Source organism: Oncorhynchus keta, chromosome 18 (assembly GCF_023373465.1).
Source record: "Oncorhynchus keta strain PuntledgeMale-10-30-2019 chromosome 18, Oket_V2, whole genome shotgun sequence".
NCBI lineage: Eukaryota > Metazoa > Chordata > Actinopteri > Salmoniformes > Salmonidae > Oncorhynchus > Oncorhynchus keta.
In genome coordinates, this window is record NC_068438.1 from 49,891,549 (window position 1) to 49,913,849 (window position 22,301).

The 22,301-nt window shown below is 44.8% G+C and overlaps 1 protein-coding gene across 1 annotated transcript in view; it reads right to left on the reverse strand.

Moving 5' to 3' along the window:
* Positions 1-22,301, reverse strand: part of gbe1b (glucan (1,4-alpha-), branching enzyme 1b) — a 401,340-nt gene that overhangs the window by 278,914 nt on the left and 100,125 nt on the right. The gene's annotated exons all lie outside the window — the stretch shown is intronic.

The following is a 22,301-nucleotide window of genomic DNA, read 5'->3' on the forward strand; positions in this document are numbered from 1 at the left end:
GATGTGTGAAAGCCCTTGAGCCCAACAATGGCAGCAGAGTTCCACTGTCTCCCCCACCCAAATGCAGAGGCCTCTGATGCTCCATGGCTCCCCCCTGTGCAGAGGCCTCTGGTGCTCCATGGCTCCCCCCTGTGCAGAGGCCTCTGGTGCTCCATGGCTCCCCCCTGTGCAGAGGCCTCTGGTGCTCCATGGCTCCCCCCTGTGCAGAGGCCTCTGATGCTCCATGGCTCCCCCCTGTGCAGAGGCCTCTGATGCTCCATGGCTCCCCCCTGTGCAGAGGCCTCTGATGCTCCATGGCTCCCCCTGTGTAGAGGCCTCTGGTGCTCCATGGCTCCCCCTGTGCAGAGGCCTCTGGTGCTCCATGGCTCCCCCTGTGTAGAGGCCTCTGATGCTCCATGGCTCCCCCTGTGTAGAGGCCTCTGATGCTCCATGGCTCCCCCTGTGCAGAGGCCTCTGGTGCTCCATGGCTCCCCCTGTGCAGAGGCCTCTGGTGCTCCATGGCTCCCCCTGTGCAGAGGCCTCTGATGACCCATGGCTCCCCCTGTGCAGAGGCCTCTGGTGCTCCATGGCTCCCCCAGTGTGCAGAGGCCTCTGGTGCTCCATGGCTCCCCCCTGTGCAGAGGCCTCTGATGCTCCATGGCTCCCCCCTGTGCAGAGGCCTCTGGTGCTCCATGGCTCCCCCCTGTGCAGAGGCCTCTGATGCTCCATGGCTCCCCCCTGTGCAGAGGCCTCTGATGCTCCATGGCTCCCCCCTGTGCAGAGGCCTCTGATGCTCCATGGCTCCCCCCTGTGCAGAGGCCTCTGATGCTCCATGGCTCCCCCCCGTGCAGAGGCCTCTGATGCTCCATGGCTCCCCCCTGTGCAGAGGCCTCTGATGCTCCATGGCTCCCCCCTGTGCAGAGGGCATCACTGCACGGAATAAGTATTTTTTTTTAAAGAAGAAGAAGCTCCTCAAGGACAATCCAGAGACACTATTTGCTGACTGCTACAAAGAGGAGAATAGAAGCAACTTCATTTCCCACAAACATCCCCTGGTACAGTGTTATATTAACCAGACCATCCCCTGGTACAGTGTTATATTAACCAGACCATCCCCTGTTAGTGTTATATTAACCAGACCATCCCCTGGTACAGTGTTATATTAACCAGACCATCCCCTGGTACAGTGTTATATTAACCAGACCATCCCCTGTTAGTGTTATATTAACCAGACCATCCCCTGTTAGTGTTATATTAACCAGACCATCCCCTGGTACAGTGTTATATTAACCAGACCATCCCCTGGCACAGTGTTATATTAACCAGACCATCCCCTGGTACAGTGTTATATTAACCAGACCATCCCCTGGCACAGTGTTATATTAACCAGACCATCCCCTGGTACAGTGTTATATTAACCAGACCATCCCCTGTTAGTGTTATATTAACCAGACCATCCCCTGGTACAGTGTTATATTAACCAGACCATCCCCTGGCACAGTGTTATATTAACCAGACCATCCCCTGTTAGTGTTATATTAACCAGACCATCCCCTGGTACAGTGTTATATTAACCAGACCATCCCCTGGTACAGTGTTATATTAACCAGACCATCCCCTGTTAGTGTTATATTAACCAGACCATCCCCTGGTACAGTGTTATATTAACCAGACCATCCCCTGGTACAGTGTTATATTAACCAGACCATCCCCTGTTAGTGTTATATTAACCAGACCATCCCCTGGTACAGTGTTATATTAACCAGACCATCCCCTGGTACAGTGTTATATTAACCAGACCATCCCCTGGCACCAGACCATCCCCTGGACCATCCCCTGGTACAGTGTTATATTAACCAGACCATCCCCTGGCACAGTGTTATATTAACCAGACCATCCCCAGGTACAGTGTTATATTAACCAGACCATCCCCTGGTACAGTGTTATATTAACCAGACCATCCCCTGGTACAGTGTTATATTAACCAGACCATCCCCTGGTACAGTGTTATATTAACCAGACCATCCCCTGGTACAGTGTTATATTAACCAGACCATCCCCTGGTACAGTGTTATATTAACCAGACCATCCCCTGGTACAGTGTTATATTAACCAGACCATCCCCTGGTACAGTGTTATATTAACCAGACCATCCCCTGGTACAGTGTTATATTAACCAGACCATCCCCTGGTACAGTGTTATATTAACCAGACCATCCCCTGGTACAGTGTTATATTAACCAGACCATCCCCTGGTACAGTGTTATATTAACCAGACCATATTAACCAGACCATCCCCTGGTACAGAGCTATATTAACACAGACCATCCCCTGGTACAGTGTTATATTAACCAGACCATCCCCTGGTACAGAGCTATATTAACACAGACCATCCCCTGGTACAGTGTTATATTAACCAGACCATCCCCTGGTACAGAGCTATATTAACACAGACCATCCCCTGGTACAGAGCTATATTAACACAGACCATCCCCTGGTACAGAGCTATATTAACACAGACCATCCCCTGGTACAGAGCTATATTAACACAGACCATCCCCGAGTACAGAGCTATATTAACACAGACCATCCCCTGGTACAGAGCTATATTAACCAGACCATCCCCTGGTACAGAGCTATATTAACACAGACCATCCCCGAGTACAGAGCTATATTAACACAGACCATCCCCTGGTACAGTACTATATTAACCAGACCATCCCCTGGTACAGTGTTATATTAACCAGACCATCCCCTGGTACAGTGTTATATTAACCAGACCATCCCCTGGTACAGTGCTATATTAACCAGACCATCCCCTGGTACAGTGTTATATTAACCAGACCATCCCCTGGCACAGTGTTATATTAACCAGACCATCCCCTGGCACAGTGTTATATTAACCAGACCATCCCCTGGTACAGTGTTATATTAACCAGACCATCCCCTGGTACAGTGTTATATTAACCAGACCATCCCCTGGTACAGTGCTATATTAACCAGACCATCCCCTGGTACAGTGCTATATTAACCAGACCATCCCCTGGTACAGTGCTATATTAACCAGACCATCCCCTGGCACAGTGTTATATTAACCAGACCATCCCCTGGTACAGTGTTATATTAACCAGACCATCCCCTGGTACAGTGTTATATTAACCAGACCATCCCCTGGTACAGTGTTATATTAACCAGACCATCCCCTGGTACAGTGTTATATTAACCAGACCATCCCCTGGTACAGTGTTATATTAACAGACCATCCCCTGGTACAGTGTTATATTAACCAGACCATCCCCTGGTGTTATATTAACCAGACCATCCCCTGGCACAGTGTTATATTAACCAGACCATCCCCTGGTACAGTGTTATATTAACCAGACCATCCCCTGGTACAGTGTTATATTAACCAGACCATCCCCTGGTACAGTGTTATATTAACCAGACCATCCCCTGGTACAGTGTTATATTAACCAGACCATCCCCTGGTACAGTGCTATATTAACCAGACCATCCCCTGGCACAGTGTTATATTAACCAGACCATCCCCTGGTACAGTGTTATATTAACCAGACCATCCCCTGGTACAGTGTTATATTAACCAGACCATCCCCTGGTACAGTGTTATATTAACCAGACCATCCCCTGTTAGTGCTATATTAACCAGACCATCCCCTGGTACAGTGCTATATTAACCAGACCATCCCCTGGTACAGTGCTATATTAACCAGACCATCCCCTGGTACAGTGCTATATTAACCAGACCATCCCCTGGTACAGTGCTATATTAACCAGACCATCCCCTGGTACAGTGTTATATTAACCAGACCATCCCCTGGTACAGAGCTATGTTAACACAGACCATCCCCTGGCACAGTGTTATATTAACCAGACCATCCCCTGGCACAGTGTTATATTAACCAGACCATCCCCTGGTACAGTGTTATATTAACCAGACCATCCCCTGGTACAGTGTTATATTAACCAGACCATCCCCTGGTACAGTGTTATATTAACCAGACCATCCCCTGGTACAGTGTTATATTAACCAGACCATCCCCTGGTACAGTGTTATATTAACCAGACCATCCCCTGGCACAGTGTTATATTAACCAGACCATCCCCTGGTACAGTGTTATATTAACCAGACCATCCCCTGGTACAGTGCTATATTAACCAGACCATCCCCTGTTAGTGTTATATTAACCAGACCATCCCCTGGCACAGTGTTATATTAACCAGACCATCCCCTGGCATGGCACAGTGATATAAAGGAGCACACCACCCCTCTGTCAAGAAAGAGGGTATGACCCATAGTGGGAACTCAGAAGACTAGACATTGAGGACCATGCAACTGAAACAACCACTGTCAATGTGTACATGGCTGGAACAGTGGCGATGCTGGGAATCCTCACACAGTTTCAACTTTTACGGCATATAATAATAATAATATATGCCATTTAGCAGACGCTTTTATCCAAAGCGACTTACAGTCATGTGTGCATACATTCTACGTATGGGTGGTCCCAGGAATCGAACCCACTACCCTGGCGTTACAAGCGCCATGCTCTACCAACTGTGCTACAGAAGGCATCAAAGCGAGAGCACAGCATGAAAAGCTCTAGCTTGGTGACGGACTCCCCCGTCTTGAGTGAGTCTTCAAACTGCCCTGCAGACGAGCAGCCAAAAGACGATAGCCAGCCACCCCCACTCGGGACTGTGCCTCAAAACCAAACGTCTACCTGGCCCGACACTCCACCATGGACTTGAACAGCCTTTACACTCAGGTGCACCTCTTCAAGATAGCTGCCAACTATATGGTTTTTACGTTTTAATTACAGTTTTATATTTACATTTTTTCCCCCCTTGCTAAAAATATTTCCATTGAACATTTTCACCCCAGACGCTATATCTGGACATGGTTCTACAGGACCTCCACCAGCTAACATTAACATGACTCTATATCTGGACATGGTTCTACAGGACCTCCATTAGCTAACATTAACATGATGCTATATCTGGACATGGTTCTACAGGACCTCCACCAGCTAACATTAACATGATGCTATATCTGGACATGGTTCTAACACCAGCTTTAACATGATGCTATATCTGGACATGGTTCTACAGGACCTCCACCAGCTAACATTAACATGATGCTATATCTGGACATGGTTCTACAGGACCTCCACCAGCTAACATTAACATGATGCTATATCTGGACATGGTTCTACAGGACCTCCACCAGCTAACATTAACATGATGCTATATCTGGACATGGTTCTACAGGACCTCCACCAGCTAACATTAACATGATGCTATATCTGGACATGGTTCTACAGGACCTCCACCAGCTAACATTAACATGATGCTATATCTGGTTCTACATGGTTCTGGACATGGTTCTACAGGACAGGACTATATCTCCACCAGCTAACATTAACATGATGCTATATTTGGACATGGTTCTACAGGACCTCCACCAGCTAACATTAACATGATGCTATATTTGGACATGGTTCTACAGGACCTCCACCAGCTAACATTAACATGATGCTATATTTGGACATGGTTCTACAGGACCTCCACCAGCTAACATTAACATGATGCCTTCTAATTGCACCACTCATAATACATAGGAGAACGATCGTCTTATGGTGAGGATAGCTGTGCAGCAAGCCCAGCTTCAGACGCAATCGTTAGGCAAGGGTATTTTCAGTGTAGGAAAGGATGAAACAGCGTCTGTACCACCATTAAGTCCAGATAGTAGAATACATCTCCTCACATGGTCCCCGCAGCTGGACAACTTTGTCATGGCTTCAGGAAGGAAATGCTGTAGGAATGCTCAACCGGTGTCGCTCATTAAGCCGACAGAAACTTTCAACCGGTTTTCCCCATTAAGCAGCGAGTCGGAGTCAGAGGCCGAGCCTTCTCTGGTCTCTACTCCTCCCGTTACAGGGTCTGAGACGCCGAAGCCTCCCACCATTAGCTCTGACAAACTGAAAACCCTAGTCATTGGCGACTCCATTACCCACAGTATTAGACTTAAAACTAATCATCCAGCGATCATACACTGTTTACAAGGGGGCAGGGCTACCGACGTTAAGGCTAATCTGAAGATGGTGCTGGCTCAGGCTAAAACTGGCGAGTGTAGAGAGTATAGAGATATTGTTATCCACGTCGGCACCAACGATGTTAGGATGAAACAGTCAGAGGTCACCAAGCGCAACATAGCTTCAGCGTGTAAATCAGCTAGGAAGATGTGTCGGCATCGAGTAATTGTCTCTGGCCCCCTCCCAGTTAGGGGGAGTGATGAGCTCTACAGCAGAGTCTCACAACTCAATCGCTGGTTGAAACTATTTTCTGCCCATCCCAAAAGATAGAATTTGTAGATAATTGGCCTTCTTTCTGGGACTCACCCACAAAAAAAGACCAAGCCTGGCCTGCTGATGAGTGACGGACTCCATCCCAGCTGGAGGGGTGCTCTCATCTTATCTACCAACATAGACAGGGCTCTAACTCCCCTAGCTCCACAATGAGATAGCCAGCCTGCCAGCTTAGTGGAGTCTGCCACTAGCACAGTCAGTGTAGTCAGCTCAGCTATCACCATTGAGACCGTGTCTGTGCCTCGATCTAGGTTGGGCAAAACTAAACATGGCGGTGTTCGCCTGAGCAATCTCAAAGACCTCCACCATTTGTGTCATTATTGAAAGAGATTGTGATATCTCACATCTCAAAATAGGGCTACTTAATGTTCGTTCCCTCACGTCCAAGGCAGTTATAGTCAATTAACTAATCACTGATCATAATCTTGATGTGATTGGCCTGACTGAAACAAGGCTTAAGCCTGATGAATTTACTGCGTTAAATGAGGCCCCTCCTGGTTACACTAATGACCATATCCCCCGTGCATCCCGCAAAGGCGGAGGTGTTGCTAGCATTTACGATAGCAAAATTTTAAAAATTGAGCTTCTAGTCATGAAATCTATGCAGCCTACTCCTGGGCCGTATACAGCGCTCCTCACTGAGTTCCCTGAAATCCTATTGGATCGTGAAAAGATGGCAGATAATATAATTTTTGGTGACTTTAATATTCACAAGGAAAAGCCCACAGACCCACTCCAAAAGGATTTCGGAGCCATCCTCAACTCAGTGGGTTTTGTCCAACATGTCTCCGGACCTACTCACTGCCACAGGCATACTCTGGACCTAGTTTTGTCCCTATGAATAAATGTTGTGGATCTTAATGTTTTTCCTCATAATCCTGGAATAATAGGACCACCATTTTATTAAGTTTGAGTCAATTAAGTTCTCAACAAATATTCTGCTCAGACCCCCAACCAAGGATCATCAAAAGCCATGCTATAAATTCTCGGACAACCCAAAGATTCCTAGATGTCCTTCCAGACTCTCTCCATCAGTTAACCACCTGAGGAATTCAATTTAACCTTGCATAATACCCTAGATGCAGTCACACCCCTAAAAACATTTGTCATAAGAAACTAGCTCCCTGGTATAGAGAAAATGCCCAAGCCCTGAAGCAAGCTTCCAGAAAATTGGAAGGAAATGGCGCCACACCAAACTGGAAGTCTTCTGACTAGCTTGGAAAGACAGTACCGTGCAGTATCGAAGAGCCCTTCGTGCTGCTCGATCATCCTATTTTTCCAACATAATTGAGGAAAGTAAGAACAATCCAAAATGTAGTTTTGATACTGTCACAAAGCTAACTAAAAAGCAGCATTCCCCAAGAGAGGATGGCTTTCACTTTAGCAGTGATAAACTCATGAACTTCTTTGACGAAAAGATCATGATTATTAGAAAGCAAATTACAGACTCCTCTTTAAATCTGCGTATTTCTCCAAGGCTCAGTTGTCCTGAGTCTGCACAACTCCGCCAGGACCTAGGATCAAGGAAGACACTCAAGTTAATACTATATCTCTTGACACCTTGATGAAAATAGTCATGGCCTCTAAACCGTCAAGCTGCATACTGGCCCCTATTCCAACTAAACTACTGAAAGAGCTGCTTCCTGTGCTTGGCCCTCTTATGTTGAACAAAATAAAAACAGCTCCCTATCACCTCAGTCTGGTTTTAGACCCCATCATAGCACTAAGACTGCACTTATGAAGGTGGTAAATTACCTTTTAATGGTGTCAGACCGAGGCTCTGCATCTGTCCTCGTGCTCCTAGACCTTAGTGATGCTTTTGATACCATTGATCCCCACATTCTTTTGGAGAGATTGGAAACTCAAATTGGTCTACACGGACAGGTTCTGGCCTGGGTTAGATCTTATCTGTCCGAAAAATATCAGTTGTCTCTGTGGATGGTTTGTCCTCTGGCAAATCAACTACATTTTGGTGTTCCTCAAGGCTCCATTTTAGGACCACTGTTATTTTCATTATATATTTTACCTCTTACCTCTTGGTGATGTCATTCGGAAACATAATATTAGCTTTCACACGACACACAGCTGTACATTTTCATGAAATATGGTGAAGCCCCAAAATTTCCCTCCCTGGAAACTTGTGTTTCAGACATGACGTGGATGGCTGTGAATTTTCTACTTTTAAATTCAGACATGCTAGTTCTAGGTCCCAAGAAACAAATAGATATTCTGTTGAATCTGACAATTAATCTTGATGGTTGAACAGTCATCTCAAATAAAACTGTGAAGGACTTCGGTGTTACTCTGGACCCTGAACTCTCTTTTGACAAACATATCAAGACTGTTTCAAGGACAGCTTTTTTCCATCTAAGTAACATTGCAAAAATCTGACTTTCTGTCAAAAAATGATACACAAAAAAAAATCATCCATGCTTTTGTCACTTCTAGGTGAGACTACTGCAATGCTCTACTTTCCAGCTACCTGGATAAAACACTAAATACACATCAGTTCGTGCTAAACACGGCTGCTATATATATCTTGACTAGAACCCCACAATTTGATCATATTACAAATTCTTATTTTCAATGACGGCCTAGGAACAGTGGGTTAACTGCCTGTTCAGGGGCAGAACGACAGATTTGTACCTTGTCAGCTCGGGCATTTGAACTAGCAACCTTTTGGCTACTAGTCCAACGCTCTAACCACTAGGCTACCCTGCTGCCCCATTGCTAGCCTCTCTATAATGGCTTCCTGTTAACTTCTTGACAGGGGGCAGTATTTTCACGTCCGGATGAAATGCACTCATCCCCAGAAGATAAGATATGCATATTATTAGTAGATTTGGATAGCAAACACTCTGCAGTTTCTAAAACTGTTTGAATCATGTCTGTGAGTATAACAGAACTTATGTAGCAGGCGAAACCCAGAGGAAAAAACATTCCGATTTTTTAAATGTTTTTGAGGTCACTCTTTTCATGGGGTTTTCATTGGGAATCCAGATTTCTAAGGCACCTTCTTGCAGTTCCTACCGCTTCCAATGGATGTCACCAGTCTTTAGAAATTGGTTGAGGTTTTTCCTTTGTGTAATGAAGAAGTAGCCCTGTTCAAAACGAGGGTCACTTCAAGTGTACTGTTTGTTAGAGACGTGTGACCAGAAAGGTAGCGTCAGTTAGTTTTCTTCCTGTATTGAACACAGATCATCCCGTCTTCCTGGAATCCTGGATTCACAACACGTGTAGCTTTAATTTGGTGATTTCATGAAAGTTCGATTTTTATAAGGAATTTATTTTAATTTGGCGCTTTGCATTTCTCTCTGGCTTTTGGCCAAGTGGGACGCTACCGTCCCACAGAGGTTGAGGCTATGGCTGATTTCAAGGTTTTACTGCTAACCTACAAAAGCATTACTTGCTCCTAACCATCTTTCCGATTTGGTCCTGCCGTACATGCCTACACGTACGCTACGGTCACAAGATGCAGGCCTCCTTACTGTCCCTAGAATGTGTAATCAAACAGCTGAAGGCAGGGCTTTCTCCTATAGAGCTCAATTTTTATGGAATGGTCTGCCTATCCATGTGAGAGACGCAGACTCGGTCTCGACCTCTAAGTCTTTATTGAAGTCTCGACCTCTTCAGTAGGTCCTATGATTGAGTGTGGTCTGGCCCAGGAATGTGAAGGTGAACGGAAAGGCACTGGAGCAACGAACCGCCCTTGCCGTCTCTGCCTGACTAGTTACCCTCCCTCCACTGGGATTCTCTACCTCAAACCCTGTCACTGGGCATACTGGTGATCTTCCATGCCATCCTAGGAGGGGTCCGTCACTTGAGTGGGTTGAGTCACTGATGTGATTTCCTGTCCTGGTTGGCGCTCCCCCCTTGGGTTCGTGCCGTGGGGGAGAACTTCGTGGGCTATACTCGGCCTTGTCTCGGGATAGTAAGTTGGTGGTTGAAGATATCCCTCTAGTGGTGTGGGGGCTGTGCTTTGGCAAAGTGGGTGAGGTTATATCCTTCCTGTTTTGCCCTGTTTGGCCTTGGATGGGGCCAGAGTGTCTCCCGACCCCTCCCGTCTCAGCTTCCCAGTATTTATGCTGCAATAGTTTGTGACGGGGGGCTAGGGTCAGTCTGTTATATCTGGAATATTTCTCCTGTCTTATCCGGTGTCCTGTGTGAATTTAAGTATGCTCTCTAATTGTCTCTCTCTCAGAGGACCTTGAGCCCTAGGACCATGCATCAGGACTACCGGGCCTGATGGCTCCTTGCTGTCCCCAGTCCACATCGTCGTGCTGCTGCTCCAGTTTCAACTGTTCTGCCTGCGGCTATGGAACCCTGACCTGTTTACTGGATGTGTTACCTGTCCCAGATCTGCTGTTTTCAAATCTCTAGAGACAGTAGGTGTAAGAGATACTCTGAATGATCGGCTATGAAAAGCCAACTGATATTTACTCCCGAGGTGCTGACCTGTTGCACCCTATACAACCACTGCGATTATTATTATTTTACCCTGCTGGGCATCTATGAACAATTGAACATCTTGGCCATGTTCTGTTATAGTCTCCACCTGGCACAGCCAGAAGAGGACTGACCACCCCTCATAGCCTGTTTCTTCCTAGGTTCCGGCCTTTCTAGGGAATTTTTCCTAGCCATCGTGCTTCTACACCTGCATTGCTTGCCGTTTATGTTTTTTGTGACATCAGCTGGATGGCAGGAAGTACTCTCTGAGGTGTCTTGCGGTCGGAGGCTGAGCAGTTGCCATACCAGGCTGTGACGCAACCAGTCAGGATGCTCTCGACGGCGCAGCTGTATAACTTTGAGTATCGATACAAAATATTTTCAGTCTCCTGAGGGGGAATTGTCCTGCCTTTTTTTACAACTGTCTTGGTGTGCTTGGACCATGTTAGTTTGTTGGTGATGTGGACACCAAGGAACTTGAAGCTGTCAACCTGATCCACTGCAGCCCCGTCGATGAGAATGGGGGCGAGCTCGGCCCTTCATTTCCTGTAGTCCACAATCATTTCCTTTGTCTTGTTCACATTGAGGGAGAGGTTGTTGTCCTGACACCACACTGCCAGGTCTCTGACCTCCTCCCTATAGGCGGTCTCATCGTTGTCGGTAATCAGGCCTAACACTGTTGTGTTGTCGGAAAACTTAATGATCATATTGGAGTCGTGCTTGGCCATGCAGTCATGGGTGAACAGAGAGAACAGGAGGGGACTAAGCAAGCACCCCTGAGGGGCCCCCGTGTTGAGGATCAGCGTGGCAGATGTGTTGTTGCCTACCTTTACCACCTTAGGGAGGTTTTTAGTACCAGGGTCCTTAACTTAGTGATGAGCTTCAAGGGCACTATGGTGTTGAACACTGAGCTGTAGTCAATGAATAGCATTCTCACGTAGGTGTTCCTTTTGTCCAAGTGGGAGAGGGTAGTGTGGAGTGCAATAGAGATTGCGTCATCTGTGGCTCTGTTGGGGCGGTATGCGAATTGGAGTGGGTCTAGTGTTTCTAGGATGATGGAGTTGATGTGAGCCATGACCAGCCTTTCAAAACACTTCATGGCTACAGATGTGAGTGCTACAGGTCGGTAGTTTAGGCAGGTTACCTTGGTTTTCTAAGGCTCAGGGACTATGGTGGTCTGCTTGAAACATGTAATATTACAGACTTGGTCAGGGACAGGTTGAAAATGTCAGTGAAGACACTTACCAGTTGGTCAGCGCATGCACTGAGTACATGTCTGTGGCCTTGTGAATGTTGACCTATTTTAAAAAAAGGTCTTACTCACATTGGCTATGGAGAGCGTGATCACACAGTCGTCTGGAACAGCTGATGCTCTCATGCTTCAGTGTTGCTTGCCTTGAAGCACGAAGTCATTTTGCCTGCATCGCAGGCCACCAGAGATTCCAGGTTCGAGCCCAGGCTCTGTCGCAGCCGGCCGCAACCGGGAGGCCAATGGGGCGGCGCACATTTGGCACAGCGTCGTCCGGGTTAGGGAGGGTTTGGCCAGCAGGGATATCCTTGTCTCATTGCGCACTAGCGAGTCCTTTGGCGGGCTGAGTGTAGTGCATGCTGACCAGGTCGCCAGGTGTACGGTGTTTCCTCTGACACATTGGTGCGTCTGGCTTCTGGGTTGGATGTGCATCGTGTCAAAAAGCAGTGGGCCTTGGTTGGGTTGTTTTTCAGAGGACGCATTGGCTCTCGACCTTCGCCTCTCCCAAGTCCGTACGTGAGTTGCAGTGATGAGACAAGACTAACTACTACCAATTGGATACCACGAAATTGGGGAGAAAAAAGGGGGTGGAGAAATAAGTCATTTTGTTCGTCTGGTAGGCTTGGGTCACTGGGAACCTCGTGCCTGGGCTTCCCTTTGTAGTCCGCAAGCCTTGCCACATCCGACGAGCGTCGGAGCCGGTGTAGTAGGAGTCAGTGTAGTAGGAGTCAATCTTAGTCCTGTATTGATGCTTTGCCTGTTTGATGGTTCGTCAGAGGGCATAGCGGGATTTCTTATAAGCGTCAGGGTTAGAATCCTGCTTGTTGAAAGTGTCAACTATAGCCTTTAGCTCAGTGCAGACGTTGCCTGTAATCCATGGCTTCTGGTTGGGGTATGCATGGTCACTGTGGGGATGACGTCATCAACGCACTAATTGATGAAACAGGCGACTGATGTGGTATACTCCTCAATGTCATCAGATGAATCCCAAAAAATATTCCAGTCTGTGCAAGCAAAACAGTCACTGGTACATCCAGCTTAGTTTTTGCTTGTTAGCAGGAATCAGGAGAATAGAATTAATGGTCAGATTTGCCAAATGGAGGGTGAGCTTTGTATGCATTTCTGTGTGTGGAGTAAAGGCGGTCTAGAATTTTTTTCCCCTCATCTGACATGCTGGTAGAAGGTAAAACTGATTTAAGTTTGCCTCCATTAAAGTCCCCGGCCACTAGGAGCACCACTTCTGGATGAGCATTTTCTTGTTTGCTTATGGCTTTATACAGCTGGTTGAGTGTGGTCTTGTTGGCAGTAGTTGTTTGTGGTGGTAAATAGACGGATGAAAAGTCTCTTGGTAAATAGTGTGGTCTACAGATTATCATGAGATACTCTACCTCAGGCAAGCAAAACCTTGAAGCTTCCTTAAATATTAGATTTTGTGCACCAGCTGTTATTGACAAATAGACACAGACCGCCACCCCTTGTCTTATCGGAGGCAGCTGTTCTATCTTGCGGATGCACGAAAAACCCAGCCAACTGTATATTATACATGTTCAGCCACAACTCTGTGAAACATAAGATATCCAGTTTATTCTCCAATGATTGCACGTTGGCCAATAGTACGGAGGGTAGAGGCGGGTTCCCCACCTGCCTACGACTTCTTACAAGGCACCCGGACCTGCGTCCCCTGTATCGGGGTCTTTTCTTCATGCGAATGATGTGGATTTGGGCCTGGTCCAGTATCAGCAGTAAATCCTTTGCGCCCGACTCATTAAAGAACAAAATCTTTGTCCAGTTTGAGGTGAGTAATCGCTGTTCTGATATCCAGAAGCTCTTTTCGGCCTTGAGATGGTGGCAAAAACTTTATGAACAAACTAAACAAGGCGAAAAAATAAACATAACATAACAAGCTTATCGGAATCAATTTGCTATACTTATTTATTATTGCAGCTGCAGTGCTGGCTGTAGCGTTAGTGAAAGTAGGGAGAACATTTTATGGCTTATGAAAGTGTTGACAGTGCTGAATAACAACAAACATGAACTTACTTATAAATACAGCAGGCTCTTTTATGTATTCACTGAGCCTCTCTCTAGTCCTTGTTTGAATTGTTTTATTTATTCTCACAGTATCAACTTTGCTGTGCATTCAAGGTTTCTTTTTAGTCTATGGTTAGAGGAAACTGTGCAGACACAACGATCTGAGCGATCTGATTGGCCAGGGGTAGACCGATAAGTGCACTTGATTTGCTCTTTGGGCCTGCTGGGTAGGTGGAGATCTACCTACTGGCCTAAACAATATATGACAGCTTTCAGCTTCCCTATCAAATCTAAAAGACAACCTAAGAAAATAAACAACAATGACATGGTTTGATGAAGAATGCAAAAACCTAAGAAAGAAATTGAGAAACCTATCCAACCAAAAACACAGAGACCTAGAAAACCTGAGTCTATGCCTCACTATGGTGAAAAACTAAAATAGTACATAAATACACGAAGAAAAAAAATAACAACCGCACATCAGAAATCAGCTCAATGTAATTGAAGAATCCATAAAATCAAACCACTTCTGGGAAAATTGGAACACACTCAACAACAAAACTAAAAAACACAAAAACAAGTTTGAAAAAAAGCAGATGTAAAGAATAAACCACTTCTCCAATCTGATTGGCTCTCAAAGAACAATGAGCAAAAACAAGTTTGAAAAAAAGCAGATGTAAAGAATAAACCACTTCTCCAATCTGATTGGCTCTCAAAGAACAATGAGCAAAAACAAGTTTGAAAAAAAGCAGATGTAAAGAATAAACCACTTCTCCAATCTGATTGGCTCTCAAAGAACAATGAGCAAAAACAAGTTTGAAAAAAGCAGATGTAAAGAATAAACCACTTCTCCAATCTGATTGGCTCTCAAAGAACAATGAGCAAAAACAAGTTTGAAAAAAGCAGATGTAAAGAATAAACCACTTCTCCAATCTGATTGGCTCTCAAAGAACAATGAGCAAAAACAAGTTTGAAAAAAGCAGATGTAAAGAATAAACCACTTCTCCAATCTGATTGGCTCTCAAAGAACAATGAGCAAAAACAAGTTTGAAAAAAAGCAGATGTAAAGAATAAACCACTTCTCCAATCTGATTGGCTCTCAAAGAACAATTAGCAAAAACAAGTTTGAAAAAAAGCAGATGTAAAGAATAAACCACTTCTCCAATCTGATTGGCTCTCAAAGAACAATGAGCAAAAACAAGTTTGAAAAAAAGCAGATGTAAAGAATAAACCACTTCTCCAATCTGATTGGCTCTCAAAGAACAATTAGCAAAAACAAGTTCAATCAAATTTTAGTGGCAGCATACACATATTTAGCAGATGTTATTGTGGGTGTAGCTAAATGCTTGTGTTCCTAGCTCCAACAGTGCAGTACTATACAACAATACATACGAATAAAAAAAATTTTTTAAAAGTAAAACTTTGCAATTAAGAAATATAGAAATATTAGGAAGAAAAATGATGCGTCTGGAGCATACAGGGCATTCGGAAAGCACCTGGACTTTTTCCACATTTTGTTACAGCCTTCTACAATGGATGAAATGATTTGTTCCCCTTATCAATCGACACCCAATAATGACAAAGAAAAAAAAAAACGAGGTTTTTAGAAATGCTAGCAAAAAAAAAAAGTGTTTTTGTTTAAATTAAAAAAGTATTCAGACTCTTCACTCAGTACTTTGTTGAAGCACCTTTGGCAGCGATTACAGCCTCAAGTATATTTGAGTACGACGCTACAAGCTTGGCACAAGCCTCCCATTCTTCTCTGCAGATTCTCTCAAGCTCTGTCAGGTTGGATGGGGAGTCTCTGCAAAGCTATTTTCAGGTCTCTCCAGAGCTTCAAGTCCAGGCTCTGGCTGGGCCACTCACTAATCTACCGAAGGAAACGTACAAGGTGACTAAAAACAGACCTCCATCCTATGCTAGCTTGCTGCCGATGGCCCGACTAGCTGTCTGAATCGCCGTGACCCCAACCAACCTCACTACTCACTGGACCCTTATGATCACTCGACTAAGCATGCCTCTCCTTAATGTCAATATGCCTTGTCCATTGCTGTTCTGGTTAGTGTTTATTGGCTTATTTCACTGTAGAGCCTCTAGCCCTGCTCATTATACCTTAACCAAACATTCAGTTCCACCACCCACACATGCAATGACATCACCATGTTTCAATGATGTTTCTAGAGACAATATCTCTCTCTTCATCACTCAATACCTAGGTTTACCTCCACTGTATTCACATCCTACCATACCTTTGTCTGTACATTATACCTTGATGCTATTTTATCGCCCCCCAGAAACCTCCTTTTACTCTCTGTTCCAGACGTTCTAGACGACCAATTCTTATTGCTTTTAGCCGTACCCTTATTCTTCTCCTCCTATGTTCCTCTGGCGATGTAGAGGTGAATCCAGGCCCTGCAGTGCCTAGCTCCACTCCTATTCCCCAGGCGCTCTCTTTTGATGACTTCTGTAACCGTAATAGCCTTGGTTTCATGCATGTTAACATTAGAAGCCTCCTCCCTAAGTTAGTTCTAATCACTGCTTTAGCACACTCTGCCAACCCGGATGTTCTAGCTGTGTCTGAATCCTGGCTTAGGAAGACCACCAAAAATTCTGAAATTTTAATTCCAAATTACAACATTTTCAGACAAGATAGAACTGCCAAAGGGGGCGGTTTTGCAATCTACTGCAAAGATAGCCTGCAGAGTTCTGTCCTACTATCCAGGTCTGTACCCAAACAATTTGAACTTCTACTTTTAAAAATCCACCTCTCTAAAAACAATTCTCTCACTGTTGCCATCTACTATAGACCACCCTCTGCCCCTAGCTGTGCTCTGGACACCATATGTGAACTGATTGACCCCCCCATCTATCTTCAGAGCTCGTGCTGCTAGGCAACCTAAACTGGAGCATGCTTAACACCACACCCATCCTACAATCTAAGCTTGATGCCCTTAATCTCACACAAATTATCAATGAACCTACCAGGTACCACCCCAAAGCCGTAAACATGGGCACCCTCATAGATATCATCCTAACCAACTTGCCCTCTAAATACACCTCTGCTGTTTTCAACCAAGATCTCAGCGATAGGAAACACTGTCACTACCGATAAATCAATCAACTATAATTGAGAATTTCAAAAAGCATTTTTCTATGGCTGGCCATTCTTTCCACCTGGCTACCCCGGGCAACAGCACTGCACCCCCCACAGCAACTCGCCCAAGTCTTCCCCATTTCTCCTTCTCCCAAATCCAGTCAGCTGATGTTCTGAAAGAGCTGCAAAATCTGGACCCGTACAAATCAGCCGGGCTAGACAATCTGGACACTTTCTTTCTAAAATCATCTGCCGAAATTGTTGCAACCCCTATTACTAGCCTGTTCAAACTCTTTCGTGTCGTCTGAGATTCCCAAAAATTGTAAAGCAGCTGCGGTCATCCCCCTCTTCAAAGGGGGGGGGACACTCTTGACCAAAACTGCTACAGACCTATATCTATCCTACCCTGCGTTTCTAAGGTCTTCGAAAGACAAGTCAACAAACCGATTACCGACCATTTCGAATGTCACCATACCTTCTCGCTATGTAATCTGGTTTCAGAGCTGGTCATGGGTGCACCTCAGCCACGCTCATGGTCCTAAATGATATCTTCACCACCATCGATAAGAAACAATATTGTGCAGCCGTATTCATTGACCTGGCCAAGGCTTTCGACTCTGTCAATCACCACATCCTCATCGGCAGACTCGACAGACTTGGTTTCTCAAATGATTGCCTCGCCTGGTTCACCAACTATTTCTCTGATAGAGTTCAGTGTGTCAAATCCGAGGGCCTGTTGTCTGGGCCTCTGGCAGTCTCTATGGGGGTGCCACAGGGTTCAATTCTTGGACCGACTCTCTTTTCTGTATACATCAATGATGTTGCTCTTGCTGCTGGTGAGTCTCTGATCCACCTCTACGCAGACGACAACATTCTGTATAGTTCTGGCCCTTCTTTGGGCACTGTTAACAAACCTTCAGACGAGCTACAATGCCATATAACTCTCCTTCCGTGGCCTCCAATTGCTCTTAAATACAAGTAAAACTAAATGCATGCTCTTCAACCGATCGCTGCCTGCACCTGCCTGCCTGTCCAGCATCACTACTCTGGACGGTTCTGTCCTAGAATATGTGGACAACTACAAATACCTAGGTGTCTGGTTAGACTGTAAACTCTCCTTCCAGACTCACATCAAACATCTCCAATCCAAAGTTAAATCTAGAATTGGCTTCCTATTTCGCAACACAGCCTCTTTCACTCATGCTGCCAAACATACCCTTGTAAAACTGACCATCCTACCAATCCTCAACGACGTCATTTACAAAATAGCCTCCAATACCCTATTCAATAAATTGGGTGCAGTCTATCACAGTGCATTCCGTTTTGTCACCAAAGCCCCATATACTACCCACCATTGCGACCTGTACGCTCTCGTTGGCTGGCCCTGGCTTCATACTCGTCGCCAAACCCACTGGCTCCAGGTCATCTACAAGACCCTGCTAGATAAAGTCTCACCTCGCTGGTCACCATAGCATCACCCACCTGTAGCACGCGCTCCAGCAGGTATATCTCTCTGGTCAACCCCAAAACCAATTCTTACTTTGGCCACCTCGTCTTCCAGTTCTCTGCTGCCAATGACTGGAACAAACTACAAAAAAATCTCTGAAACTGGAAACACTTATCCCCCTCACTAGCTTTAAGCACCAACTGTCAGAGCAGCTCACAGATTACTGCACCTGTACATAGCCCACCTATAATTTAGCCCAAACAACTACCTCTCCCCCTAGTGCATTTATTTATTTATTTTGCTCCTTTGCACCCCCATTATTTTTATTTCTACTTTGCGCATTCTTCCACTGCAAGTCTATTCCAGTATTTTACTTGCTATATTGTATTTACTTCGCCACCATGGCCTTTTTTGCCTTTACCTCCCTTATCTCACCTCATTTGCTCACAATGTATATAGACTCATTTTTCTAGTGTATTATTGACTGTATGTTTGTTTTACTCCATGTGTAACTCTGTGTCGTTGTATCTGTCAAACTGCTTTGCTTTATCTTGGCCAGGTCGCAGTTGTAAATGAGAACTTGTTCTCAACTGGCCTACCTGGTTAAATAAAGGTGAAATAAAATAAATAAAAATAAATACAATTTTGGTAACGTAGTGTATATAAATAAATACATCATTGGATGTATAGACATTATGGACAGTATGTGGATAGAATATGTACTATATCTGTTGAATATGTAGGATAGTACACACACACACACACACACACACACACACACACACACACACACACACACACACACACACACACACACACACACACAGTTGAATAGGATGGCCTTGACTAGAATACAGTATATTTATATGTGTAAAACAGTATGTAAACTTTATTAAAGTGACCTTTGTTCCATGTCTATGTACATAGGGCAGCAGCCTCTCAGGTGCAGGGTAGAGTAACCGGTTGGTCGCTAGCTAACATTGACTAAAGTTCAGAACAGGTTACTGGGTTGCTAGTGGTGACTATTTAACAGTCTGATGGCCTTTCAGCATCTCAGAACCCGCTTTGACATATCTGTACCGTCCTCACCTTCTGGATGGAAGTGGGGTGAACAGGCCGTGGCTTGGCTGACTGTCCTTGATGATCTTTTTGGCCTTCCTGTGACACTGGATACTGTCCTGGAGGGTGGGCAGTGTCCCCCGGTGATGCGTTGGGCAGATCGCACCACCCTCTGGAGAATCCTGCGGTTGTGGACGGTGCAGTTGCTGTACGAGACGGTGATACAGCCCAACAGGATGCTCTCAATGGTACATCTGTAAAAGTTTGTGAGGGTCTTAGGTGCCAAGGCAAATTTCTTCAGCCTCCTGAGGTTGACGAGGCACTCTTGTGCCTTCTTCACAACTCTGTCTGTGTGGGTGGACGATTTCAGATCATCAGTGATGTGTACACCGAGAAACTTTAAGCTTTTCACCTTCTCCACTGTGGTCCCATCGATAGGGAGCGTGCTCCCTCTGCTGTCTCCTGTATTACACAATCGACTCCGCCAGGACCCTCACCTCCTCCCTGTAAGCTGTCTTGCCATTGTTGAATATAAGGCCTACCACTGCTGTCGTCTGCAAACATGATGATTGATCATATACATGATTAATTACAAAATCTTAGATAGCTATTTAAGACTACCAGAACCCACAGGATACTCAAATTACATTGAATGAACTACAGGACAAAATTCAAAACCTCCAACCCAAAAAAGGCCTGTGGTGTTGATGGTATAAAATACATAGACCACAATTCCAATTGGCAATACTTCAGCTCTGGCATCCTCCCCAATATTGGGAAACCAAGGACTGATAATTTGACCTCAATAACTACCGTGGGATAATCCTCTGTATTATCATTAAGAACAGACTAGTACATTTCCTCAGTGAAAACAATTTCCTGAGCATACAGTATGTCAAATTGGCTTTTTACCAAATTACCATGCGACAGACCACGTATTCAACCTGCACACCCTAATTAAAAAACAAACAACCAAAAACAAAAGGCAAAGTCTTCTCATGCTTTGTTGATTTCAAAAAAGCTTTGACTCAATTTGGCACGAGGGTCTGCTATACAAATTGATTGAGATCTGTGTTGGGGGAAAAACATATGTAAATTCAATGTACATAAACAATAAGTGTGCAGCTAAATAAGCAAAACACACAACATTACTTTCCACAGGGCTGTGGGGTGAGACAGGGATGCAGCTTAAGACCCCACCCTATTCTAAATATATATATATATATATCATGAATTGGCGAGGGATCTAGAACAGTCTGCAGCACCCGGCCTCACCCTACTAGAATCTGAAGTAAAATGTCTCCTGTTTGCTGCTGATCTGGTGCTTCTGTCATCCAACCAAGGAGGGCCTACAGCAGCACCTAGATCTTCTGCACAGATTCTGCCAGACTTGGGCCCTGACAGCAAATGTCAGTCAGTAAGACACAAATAATGGTGTTCAAAAAAAGGTCCAGTTCCCTGGCCCATTTATACAAATTCCATCTGGACACTGTTGCCCTAGAGCACACAAAAAACTCTACCTACTTCGGCCTTGAACGATCCGAGACAAAGCAAGAAGGGCTTTCCACGTCACCAAAAGGGAGATAAAATTCGACATCCCATCAAAATCCAGAAAAGAGAAGCTAAATTCTACAACCACCTAAAAGGAAACGATTCCCATAATGTCCATAACAAAACCATCACTTACAGAGAGATTAACCTGGAGAAGAGTCCCCTAAGCAAGCGGGTCCTGGGGCTCTGTTCACAGACCCCACAGAGCACCAGCACAGCAACACAATTAAATCCAACCAAATCATGAGAAAATATAAAGATAATTACTTAGAATTAAAAATAATTAACCAAACAAACTGAGCAAACTGGAAAGCTATTTGGCCCTAAACAGAGAGTACACAGTGGCAGAATACCTGACCACTGTGACTGACCCAAACTTAAAGAAAGCTTTGACAATGTACAGTCTCAATGAGCATAACCTTACTATTTAGAAAGGCCGCCGTAAGCAGACCTGGCTCTCAAGAGAAGACTGGCAATGTGCATACTGCCCACAAAATGAGGTGGAAATTGAGCTGCACTTCCTAACCTCCTGCCCAATGTATGACCATATTAGAGACACATAGAGTGGGGCAAAAAAGTATTTAGTCAGCCACCAATTGTGCAAGTTCTCCCACTTAAAAAGATGAGGCCTGTCATTTTCATCATAGGCACACATTGTAGGATTTTTAATGAATTTATTTGCAAATTATGGTGGAAAATAAGTATTTGGTCACCTACAAACAAGCAAGAATTACAGGCCTCATCTTTTTAAGTGGGAGAACTTGCACAATTGGTGGCTGACTAAATACTTTTTTGCCCCACTATATTTCAAGCACAGACTCAATAACATCAGCTATTGCGGTTAGAATAGACATGTGAATGAGTTTCCCCATTGAAAACCATCATGAATGATTAGGATGACAGTTAGGATGTGATGCAGGTTTGTCTGGGATGGGGAGTGTTTTTTTGGCTTCATCAGTGATGATAGATCTTGTACAGAACTCATCATTTACTATACTATTTACTAAATGTTAAATGTAAATGTAATGGAGGCCAGTGTAATATTAGACTGTATAACTT